The following is a 12,525-nucleotide window of genomic DNA, read 5'->3' as shown; positions in this document are numbered from 1 at the left end:
CGGTATGCAGACACAGTACAAGCAGCACACTAGAACACAGAATAAGAATCTACGTTGATGCAATCGGCCAGTAAGAAGAGCTACATTTCAAGTTTTAGTTATCGATTAATGAATTATTGGGCGGTTTGGTGCCTTGGACCAGACCGAGGACCTTAAGATTTTGCATGAACCGAGGACTGGCAGCCAGGTAACACGAGAAATTGTGTAAAGTGTTATTATGTAGTAAAAACCTAAGAAAATCTCCCGTTTCCGTCATTTACTATCGAATCGACATAACGCCAGATCGTCACAGTGGTCGCTTTTCTCTCTGAAACGGTTACATTTATCGTCTGCAAGCCCTTGTCGCGTGATGCGGTATGCAGAGTCACTACAAGCGGCATAGAAGAACACTGAGGAAGCATCTAAGTTTATGCAATCGCCCAGTAAGAAGAGCTACATTTCAAGTTTTTGTTATCGATTAATGAATTATTGGGCGGTTTGGTGCCTTGGACCAGACCGAGGACCTTAAGATTTTGCATGAACCGAGGACTGGCAGCCAGGTAACAAGAGAAATTGTGTAAAGTGTTAATATGTAGTAAAAACCAAAGAAAATCTCCCGTTTCCGTCATGTACTATCGAATCGACATAACGCCAGATCGTCACAGTGGTCGCTTTTCTCTCTGAAACGGTTACATTTATCGTCTGCAAGCCCTTGTCCCGTGATGCGGTATGCAGACACAGTACAAGCAGCACACTAGAACACAGAATAAGAATCTACGTTGATGCAATCGGCCAGGAAGAAGAGCTACATTTCAAGTTTTAGTTATCGATTAATGAATTATTGGGCGGTTTGGTGCCTTGGACCAGACCGAGGACCTTAAGATTTTGCATGAACCGAGGACTTGCAGCCAGGTAACGCGAGAAATTGTGTAAAGTGTTAATATGTAGTAAAAACCTAAGAAAATCTCCCGTTTCCGTCATTTACTATCGAATCGACATAACGCCAGATCGTCACAGTGGTCGCTTTTCTCTCTGAAACGGTTACATTTATCGTCTGCAAGCCCTTGTCGCGTGATGCGGTATGCAGACACAGTACAAGCAGCACACTAGAACACAGAATAAGAATCTACGTTGATGCAATCGGCCAGGAAGAAGAGCTACATTTCAAGTTTTAGTTATCGATTAATGAATTATTGGGCGGTTTGGTGCCTTGGACCAGACCGAGGACCTTAAGATTTTGCATGAACCGAGGACTGGCAGCCAGGTAACACGAGAAATTGTGTAAAGTGTTAATATGTAGTAAAAACCTAAGAAAATCTCCCGTTTCCGTCATTTACTATCGAATCGACATGACGCCAGATCGTCACAGTGGTCGCTTTTCTCTCTGAAACGGTTACATTTATCGTCTGCAAGCCCTCGTCGCGTGATGCGGAATGCAGACACAGTACAAGCAGCACACTAGAACACAGAATAAGAATCTACGTTGATGCAATCGGCCAGTAAGAAGAGCTACATTTCAAGTTTTAGTTATCGATTAATGAATTATTGGGCGGTTTGGTGCCTTGGACCAGACCGAGGACCTTAAGATTTTGCATGAACCGAGGACTGGCAGCCAGGTAACACGAGAAATTGTGTAAAGTGTTAATATGTAGTAAAAACCCAAGAAAATCTCCCGTTTCCGTCATTTACTATCGAATCGACATAACGCCAGATCGTCACAGTGGTCGCTTTTCTCACTGAAACGGTTACATTTATCGTCTGCAAGCCCTCGTCGCGTGATGCGGAATGCAGACACAGTACAAGCAGCACACTAGAACACAGAATAAGAATCTACGTTGATGCAATCGGCCAGGAAGAAGAGCTACATTTCAAGTTTTAGTTATCGATTAATGAATTATTGGGCGGTTTGGTGCCTTGGACCAGACCGAGGACCTTAAGATTTTGCATGAACCTAGGACTGGCAGCCAGGTAACACGAGAAATTGTGTAAAGTGTTAATATGTAGTAAAAACCCAAGAAAATCTCCCGTTTCCGTCATTTACTATCGAATCGACATAACGCCAGATCGTCACAGTGGTCGCTTTTCTCTCTGAAACGGTTACATTTATTGTCTGCAAGCCCTTGTCGCGTGATGCGGTATGCAGAGTCACTACAAGCGGCATAGAAGAACACTGAAGAAGCATCTAAGTTTATGCAATCGCCCAGTAAGAAGAGCTACATTACAAGTTTTAGTTATCGATTAATGAATTATTGGGCGGTTTGGTGCCTTGGACCAGACCGAGGACCTTAAGATTTTGCATGAACCGAGGACTGGCAGCCAGGTAACACGAGAAATTGTGTAAAGTGTTAATATGTAGTAAAAACCTAAGAAAATCTCCCGTTTCCGTCACTTACTATCGAATCGACATAACGCCAGATCGTCACAGTGGTCGCTTTTCTCTCTGAAACGGTTACATTTATCGTCTGCAAGCCCTTGTCGCGTGATGCGGTATGTAGAGTCACTAAGAGCTTCATAGTAGAACACTGAAGAAGCATCTAAGTTTATGCAATCGGCCAGTAAGAAGAGCTACATTTCAACTTTTAGTTATCGATTAATGAATTATTGGGCGGTTTGGTGCCTTGGACCAGACCGAGGACCTTAAGATTTTGCATGAACCGAGGACTGGCAGCCAGGTAACACGAGAAATTGTGTAAAGTGTTAATATGTAGTAAAAACCTAAGAAAATCTCCCGTTTCCGTCATTTACTATCGAATCGACATAACGCCAGATCGTCACAGTGGTCGCTTTTCTCTCTGAAACGGTTACATTTATCGTCTGCAAGCCCTTGTCGCGTGATGCGGTATGCAGACACAGTACAAGCAGCACACTAGAACACAGAATAAGAATCTACGTTGATGCAATCGGCCAGTAAGAAGAGCTACATTTCAAGTTTTAGTTATCGATTAATGAATTATTGGGCGGTTTGGTGCCTTGGACCAGACCGAGGACCTTAAGATTTTGCATGAACCGAGGACTGGCAGCCAGGTAACACGAGAAATTGTGTAAAGTGTTAATATGTAGTAAAAACCTAAGAAAATCTCCCGTTTCCGTCATTTACTATCGAATCGACATAACGCCAGATCGTCACATTGGTCGCTTTTCTCTCTGAAACGGTTACATTTATCGTCTGCAAGCCCTTGTCGCGTGATGCGGTATGCAGACACAGTACAAGCAACACACTAGAACACAGAATAAGAATCTACGTTGATGCAATCGGCCAGTAAGAAGAGCTACATTTCAAGTTTTAGTTATCGATTAATGAATTATTGGGCGGTTTGGTGCCTTGGACCAGACCGAGGACCTTAAGATTTTGCATGAACCGAGGACTGGCAGCCAGGTAACACGAGAAATTGTGTAAAGTGTTAATATGTAGTAAAAACCTAAGAAAATCTCCCGTTTCCGTCATTTACTATCGAATCGACATAACGCCAGATCGTCACAGTGGTCGCTTTTCTCTCTGAAACGGTTACATTTATCGTCTGCAAGCCCTTGTCGCGTGATGCGGTATGCAGAGTCACTACAAGCGGCATAGTAGAACACTGAAGAAGCATCTAAGTTTATGCAATCGCCCAGTAAGAAGAGCTACATTTCAAGTTTTAGTTATCGATTAATGAATTATTGGGCGGTTTGGTGCCTTGGACCAGACCGAGGACCTTAAGAATTTGCATGAACCGAAGACTGGCAGCCAGGTAACACGAGAAGTTGTGTAAAGTGTTAATATGTAGTAAAAACCCAAGAAAATATCCCGTTTCCGTCATTACTATCGAATCGACATAACGCCAGATCGTCACAGTGGTCGCTTTTCTCTCTGAAACGGTTACATTTATCGTCTGCAAGACCTTGTCGCGTGATGCGGTATGCAGACACAGTACAAGGAGCACACTAGAACACAGAATAAAAATCTACGTTGATGCAATCGGCTAGGAAGAAGAGCTACATTTCAAGTTTTAGTTATCGATTAATGAATTATTGGGCGGTTTGGTGCCTTGGACCAGACCGAGGACCTTAAGATTTTGCATGAACCGAGGACTGGCAGCCAGGTAACACGAGAAATTGTGTAAAGTGTTAATATGTAGTAAAAACCCAAGAAAATCTCCCGTTTCCGTCATTTACTATCGAATCGACATAACGCCAGATCGTCACAGTGGTCGCTTTTCTCTCTGAAACGGTTACATTTATCGTCTGCAAGCCCTTGTCGCGTGATGCGGTATGCAGAGTCACTACAAGCGACATAGTAGAACACTGAAGAAGCATCTAAGTTAATGCAATCGCCCAGTAAGAAGAGCTACATTTCAAGTTTTAGTTATCGATTAATGAATTATTGGGCGGTTTGGTGCCTTGGACCAGACCGAGGACCTTAAGATTTTGCATGAACCGAGGACTTGCAGCCAGGTAACACGAGAAATTGTGTAAAGTGTTAATATGTAGTAAAAACCTAAGAAAGTCTCCCGTTTCCGTCATTTACTATCGAATCGACATAACGCCAGATCGTCACAGTGGTCGCTTTTCTCTCTGAAACGGTTACATTTATCGTCTGCAAGCCCTTGTCACGTGATGCGGTATGCAGACACAGTACAAGCAGCACAGTAGAACACAGAATAAGAATCTACGTTGATGCAATCGGCCAGTATGAAGAGCTACATTTCAAGTTTTAGTTATCGATTAATGAATTATTGGGCGGTTTGGTGCCTTGGACCAGACCGAGGACCTTAAGATTTTGCATGAACCGAGGACTGGCAGCCAGGTAACACGAGAAATTGTGTAAAGTGTTAATATGTAGTAAAAACCTAAGAAAATCTCCCGTTTCCGTCATTTACTATCGAATCGACATAACGCCAGATCGTCACAGTGGTCGCTTTTCTCTCTGAAACGGTTACATTTATCGTCTGCAAGCCCTTGTCGCGTGATGCGGTATGCAGACACAGTACAAGCTGCACACTAGAACACAGAATAAGAATCTACGTTGATGCAATCGGCCAGGAAGAAGAGCTACATTTCAAGTTTTAGTTATCGATTAATGAATTATTGGGCTGTTTGGTGCCTTGGACCAGACCGAGGACCTTAAGATTTTGCATGAACCGAGGACTGGCAGCCAGGTAACACGAGAAATTGTGTAAAGTGTTAATATGTAGTAAAAACCTAAGAAAATCTCCCGTTTCCGTCATTTACTATCGAATCGACATATCGCCAGATCGTCACAGTGGTCGCTTTTCTCTCTGAAACGGTTACATTTATCGTCTGCAAGCCCTTGTCGCGTGATGCGGTATGCAGAGTCACTACAAGCGGCATAGTAGAACACTGAAGAAGCATCTAAGTTTATGCAATCGCCCAGTAAGAAGAGCTACATTTTAAGTTTTAGTTATCGATTAATGAATTATTGGGCGGTTTGGTGCCTTGGACCAGGCCGAGGACCTTAAGATTTTGCATGAACCGAGGACTGGCAGCCAGGTAACACGAGAAATTGTGTAAAGTGTTAATATGTAGTAAAAACCTAAGAAAATCTCCCGTTTCCGTCATTTACTATCGAATCGACATAACGTCAGATCGTCACAGTGGTCGCTTTTCTCTCTGAAACGGTTACATTTATCGTCTGCAAGCCCTTGTCGCGTGATGCGGTATGCAGACACAGTACAAGCAGCACACTAGAGCACAGAATAAGAATCTACGTTGATGCAATCGGCCAGTAAGAAGAGCTACATTTCAAGTTTTAGTTATCGATTAATGAATTATTGGGCGGTTTGGTGCCTTGGACCAGACTGAGGACCTTAAGATTTTGCATGAACCGAGGACTGGCAGCCAGGTAACACGAGAAATTGTGTAAAGTGTTAATATGTAGTAAAAACCTAAGAAAATCTCCCGTTTCCGTCATTTACTATCGAATCGACATAACGCCAGATCGTCACATTGGTCGCTTTTCCTTTTCAAACGGTTACATTTATCGTCTGCAAGCCCTTGTCGCGTGATGCTGTATGCAGACACAGTACAAGCAGCACACTAGAACACAGATTATGAATCTACGTTGATGCAATCGGCCAGTAAGAAGAGCTACATTTCAAGTTTTAGTTATCGATTAATGAATTATTGGGCGGTTTGGTGCCTTGGACCAGACCGAGGACCTTAAGATTTTGCATGAACCGAGGACTGGCAGCCAGGTAACACGAGAAATTGTGTAAAGTGTTAATATGTAGTAAAAACCTAAGAAAATCTCCCGTTTCCGTCATTTACTATCGAATCGACATAACGCCAGATCGTCACAGTGGTCGCTTTTCTCTCTGAAACGGTTACATTTATCGTCTGCAAGCCATTGTCGCGTGATGCGGTATGCAGACACAGTACAAGCAGCACACTAGAACACAGAATAAGAATCTACGTTGATGCAATCGGCCAGTAAGAAGAGCTACATTTCAAGTTTTAGTTATCGATTAATGAATTATTGGGCGGTTTGGTGCCTTGGACCAGACCGAGGACCTTTAGATTTTGCATGAACCGAGGACTGGCAGCCAGGTAACACGAGAAATTGTGTAAAGTGTTAATATGTAGTAAAATCCTTAGAAAATCTCCCGTTTCCATCATTTACTATCGAATCGACATAACGCCAGATCGTCACAGTGGTCGCTTTTCTCTCTGAAACGGTTACATTTATCTTCTGCAAGCCCTTGTCGCGTGATGCGGTATGCAGACACAGTACAAGCAGCACACTAGAACACAGAATAAGAATCTACGTTGATGCAATCGGCCAGTAAGAAGAGCTACATTTCAAGTATTAGTTATCGATTAATGAATTATTGGGCGGTTTGGTGCCTTGGACCAGACCGAGGACCTTAAGATTTTGCATGAACCGAGGACTGGCAGCCAGGTAACACGAGAAATTGTGTAAAGAGTTAATATGTAGTAAAAACCTAAGAAAATCTCCCGTTTCCGTCATTTACTATCGATTCGACATAACGCCAGATCGTCACAGTGGTCGCTTTTCTCTCTGAAACGGTTACATTTATCGTCTGCAAGCCCTTGTCGCGTGATGCGGTATGCAGAGTCACTACAAGCGGAATAGTAGAACACTGAAGAAGCATCTAAGTTTATGCAATCGCCCAGTAAGAAGAGCTACATTTCAAGTTTTAGTTATCGATTAATGAATTATTGGGCGGTTTGGTGCCTTGGACCAGACCGAGTACCTTAAGATTTTGCATGAACCGAGGACTGGCAGCCAGGTAACACGAGAAATTGTGTAAAGTGTTAATATGCAGTAAAAACCTAAGAAAATCTCCCGTTTCCGTCATTTACTATCGAATCGACATAACGCCAGATCGTCACAGTGGTCGCTTTTCTCTCTGAAACGGTTACATTTATCGTCTGCAAGCCATTGTCGCGTGATGCGGTATGCAGACACAGTACAAGCAGCACACTAGAACACAGAATAAGAATCTACGTTGATGCAATCGGCCAGTAAGAAGAGCTACATTTCAAGTTTTAGTTATCGATTAATGAATTATTGGGCGGTTTGGTGCCTTGGACCAGACCGAGGACCTTAAGATTTTGCATGAACCGAGGACTGGCAGCCAGGTAACACGAGAAATTGTGTAAAGTGTTAATATGTAGTAAAATCCTAAGAAAATCTCCCGTTTCCGTCATTTACTATCGAATCGACATAACGCCAGATCGTCACAGTGGTCGCTTTTCTCTCTGAAACGGTTACATTTATCGTCTGCAAGCCCTTGTCGCGTGATGCGGTATGCAGAGTCACTACAAGCGGCATAGTAGAACACTGAAGAAGCATCTAAGTTTATGCAATCGCCCAGTAAGTAGAGCTACATTTCAAGTTTTAGTTATCGATTAATGAATTATTGGGCGGTTTGGTGCCTTGGACCAGACCGAGGACCTTAAGATTTTGCATGAACCGAGGATTGGCAGCCAGGTAAGACGAGAAATTGTGTAAAGTGTTAATATGTAGTAAAACCCTAAGAAAATCTCCCGTTTCCGTCATTTACTATCGAATCGACATAACGCCAGATCGTCACAGTGGCCGCTTTTCTCTCTGAAACGGTTACATTTATCGTCTGCAAGCCCTTGTCGCGTGATGCGGTATGCAGAGTCACTACAAGCGGCATAGTAGAACACTGAAGAAGCATCTAAGTTTATGCAATCGCCCAGTAAGAAGAGCTACATTTCAAGTTTTAGTTATCGATTAATGAATTATTGGGCGGTTTGGTGCCTTGGACCAGACCGAGTACCTTAAGATTTTGCATGAACCGAGGACTGGCAGCCAGGTAACACGAGAAATTGTGTAAAGTGTTAATATGCAGTAAAAACCTAAGAAAATCTCCCGTTTCCGTCATTTACTATCGAATCGACATAACGCCAGATCGTCACAGTGGTCGCTTTTCTCTCTGAAACGGTTACATTTATCGTCTGCAAGCCATTGTCGCGTGATGCGGTATGCAGACACAGTACAAGCAGCACACTAGAACACAGAATAAGAATCTACGTTGATGCAATCGGCCAGTAAGAAGAGCTACATTTCAAGTTTTAGTTATCGATTAATGAATTATTGGGCGGTTTGGTGCCTTGGACCAGACCGAGGACCTTAAGATTTTGCATGAACCGAGGACTGGCAGCCAGGTAACACGAGAAATTGTGTAATGTGTTAATATGTAGTAAAATCCTAAGAAAATCTCCCGTTTCCGTCATTTACTATCGAATCGACATAACGCCAGATCGTCACAGTGGTCGCTTTTCTCTCTGAAACGGTTACATTTATCGTCTGCAAGCCCTTGTCGCGTGATGCGGTATGCAGAGTCACTACAAGCGGCATAGTAGAACACTGAAGAAGCATCTAAGTTTATGCAATCGCCCAGTAAGTAGAGCTACATTTCAAGTTTTAGTTATCGATTAATGAATTATTGGGCGGTTTGGTGCCTTGGACCAGACCGAGGACCTTAAGATTTTGCATGAACCGAGGATTGGCAGCCAGGTAAGACGAGAAATTGTGTAAAGTGTTAATATGTAGTAAAACCCTAAGAAAATCTCCCGTTTCCGTCATTTACTATCGAATCGACATAACGCCAGATCGTCACAGTGGCCGCTTTTCTCTCTGAAACGGTTACATTTATCGTCTGCAAGCCCTTGTCGCGTGATGCGGTATGCAGAGTCACTACAAGCGGCATAGTAGAACACTGAAGAAGCATCTAAGTTTATGCAATCGCCCAGTAAGAAGAGCTACATTTCAAGTTTTAGTTATCGATTAATGAATTATTGGGCGGTTTGGTGCCTTGGACCAGACCGAGGACCTTAAGATTTTGCATGAACCGAGGACTGGCAGCCAGGTAACACGAGAAAATGTGGAAAGTGTTAATATGTAGTAAAAATATAAGATAATCTCCTGTTTCCGTCATTTACTATCGAATCGACATAACGCCAGATCGTCACAGTGGTCGCTTTTCTCTCTGAAACGGTTACATTTATCGTCTGCAAGCCCTTGTCGCGTGATGCGGTATGCAGACACAGTACAAGCAGCACACTAGAACACAGAATAAGAATGTACGTAGATGCAATCGGCCAGGAAGAAGAGCTACATTTCAAGTTTTAGTTATCGATTAATGAATTATTGGGCGGTTTGGTGCCTTGGACCAGACCGAGGACCTTAAGATTTTGCATGAACCGAGGACTGGCAGCCAGGTAACACGAGAAATTGTGTAAAGTTTTAATATGTAGTAAAAACCTAAGAAAATCTCCCGTTTCCGTCATTTACTATCGAATCGACATAACGCCAGATCGTCACAGTGGTCGCTTTTCTCTCTGAAACGGTTACATTTATCTTCTGCAAGCCCTTGTCGCGTGATGCGGTATGCAGACACAGTACAAGCAGCAGACTAGAACACAGAATAAGAATCTACGTTGATACAATCGGCCAGTAAGAAGAGCTACATTTCAAGTTTTAGTTATCGATTAATGAATTATTGCGCGGTTTGGTGCCTTGGACCAGACCGAGGACCTTAAGATTTTGCATGAACCGAGGACTGGCAGCCAGGTAACACGAGAAATTGTGTAAAGAGTTAATATGTAGTAAAAACCTAAGAAAATCTCCCGTTTCCGTCATTTACTATCGATTCGACATAAAGCCAGATCGTCACAGTGGTCGCTTTTCTCTCTGAAACGGTTACATTTATCGTCTGCAAGCCCTTGTCGCGTGATGCGGTATGCAGAGTCACTACAAGCGGCATAGTAGAACACTGAAGAAGCATCTAAGTTTATGCAATCGCCCAGTAAGAAGAGCTACATTTCAAGTTTTAGTTATCGATTAATGAATTATTGGGCGGTTTGGTGCCTTGGACCAGACCGAGGACCTTAAGATTTTGCATGAACCGAGGACTGGCAGCCAGGTAACACGAGAAATTGTGTAAAGTGTTAATATGCAGTATAAACCTAAGAAAATCTCCCGTTTCCGTCATTTACTATCGAATCGACATACCGCCAGATCGTCACAGTGGTCGCTTTTCTCTCTGAAACGGTTACATTTATCGTCTGCAAGCCATTGTCGCGTGATGCGGTATGCAGACACAGTACAAGCAGCACACTAGAACACAGAATAAGAATCTACGTTGATGCAATCGGCCAGTAAGAAGAGCTACATTTCAAGTTTTAGTTATCGATTAATGAATTATTGGGCGGTTTGGTGCCTTGGACCAGACCGAGGACCTTAAGATTTTGCATGAACCGAGGACTGGCAGCCAGGTAACACGAGAAATTGTGTAAAGTGTTAATATGTAGTAAAATCCTAAGAAAATCTCCCGTTTCCGTCATTTACTATCGAATCGACATAACGCCAGATCGTCACAGTGGTCGCTTTTCTCTCTGAAACGGTTACATTTATCGTCTGCAAGCCCTTGTCGCGTGATGCGGTATGCAGACACAGTACAAGCAGCACACTAGAACACAGAATAAGAATCTACGTTGATGCAATCGGCCAGTAAGAAGAGCTACATTTCAAGTTTTAGTTATCGATTAATGAATTATTGGGCGGTTTGGTGCCTTGGAGCAGACCGAGGACATTAAGATTTTGCATGAACCGAGGACTGGCAGCCAGGTAACACGAGAAATTGTGTAAAGTGTTAATATGTAGTAAAAACCTAAGAAAATCTCCCGTTTCCGTCATTTACTATCGAATCGACATAACGCCAGATCGTCACAGTGGTCGCTTTTCTCTCTGAAACGGTTACATTTATCGTCTGCAAGCCCTTGTCGCATGATGCGGTATGCAGACACAGTACAAGCAGCACACTAGAACACAGAATAAGAATCTACGTTGATGCAATCGGCCAGTAAGAAGAGCTACATTTCAAGTTTTAGTTATCGATTAATGAATTATTGGGCGGTTTGGTGCCTTGGACCAGACCGAGGACCTTAAGATTTTGCATGAACCGAGGACTGGCAGCCAGGTAACACGAGAAAATGTGGAAAGTGTTAATATGTAGTAAAAATATAAGATAATCTCCTGTTTCCGTCATTTACTATCGAATCGACATAACGCCAGATCGTCACAGTGGTCGCTTTTCTCTCTGAAACGGTTACATTTATCGTCTGCAAGCCCTTGTCGCGTGATGCGGTATGCAGACACAGTACAAGCAGCACACTAGAACACAGAATAAGAATGTACGTAGATGCAATCGGCCAGGAAGAAGAGCTACATTTCAAGTTTTAGTTATCGATTAATGAATTATTGGGCGGTTTGGTGCCTTGGACCAGACCGAGGACCTTAAGATTTTGCATGAACCGAGGACTGGCAGCCAGGTAACACGCGAAATTGTGTAAAGTTTTAATATGTAGTAAAAACCTAAGAAAATCTCCCGTTTCCGTCATTTACTATCGAATCGACATAACGCCAGATCGTCACAGTGGTCGCTTTTCTCTCTGAAACGGTTACATTTATCGTCTGCAAGCCCTTGTCGCGTGATGCGGTATGCAGACACAGTACAAGCAGCACACTAGAACACAGAATAAGAATCTACGTTTATGCAATCGGCCAGTAAGAAGAGCTACATTTCAAGTTTTAGCTATCGATTAATGAATTATTGGGCGGTTTGGTGCCTTGGACCAGACCGAGGACCTTAAGATTTTGCATGAACCGAGGACTGGCAGCCAGGTAACACGAGAAATTGTGTAAAGTGTTAATATGTAGTAAAAACCTAAGAAAATCTCCCGTTTCCGTCATTTACTATCGAATCGACATAACGCCAGATCGTCACAGTGGTCGCTTTTCTCTCTGAAACGGTTACATTTATCGTCTGCAAGCCCTTGTCGCGTGATGCGGTATGCAGAGTCACTACAAGCGGCATAGTAGAACACTGAAGAAGCATCTAAGTTTATGCAATCGCCCAGTAAGAAGTGCTACATTTCAAGTTTTAGTTATCGATTAATGAATTATTGGGCGGTTTGGTGCCTTGGAGCAGACCGAGGACCTTAAGATTTTGCATGAACCGAGGACTGGCAGCCAGGTAACACGAAAAATTGTGT

Source organism: Schistocerca cancellata, unplaced genomic scaffold (genome assembly GCF_023864275.1).
Source record: "Schistocerca cancellata isolate TAMUIC-IGC-003103 unplaced genomic scaffold, iqSchCanc2.1 HiC_scaffold_1151, whole genome shotgun sequence".
Lineage (NCBI taxonomy): Eukaryota > Metazoa > Arthropoda > Insecta > Orthoptera > Acrididae > Schistocerca > Schistocerca cancellata.
The sequence above is the reverse complement of the archived record's forward strand: the minus strand, read 5'-3'. Positions refer to the sequence as shown.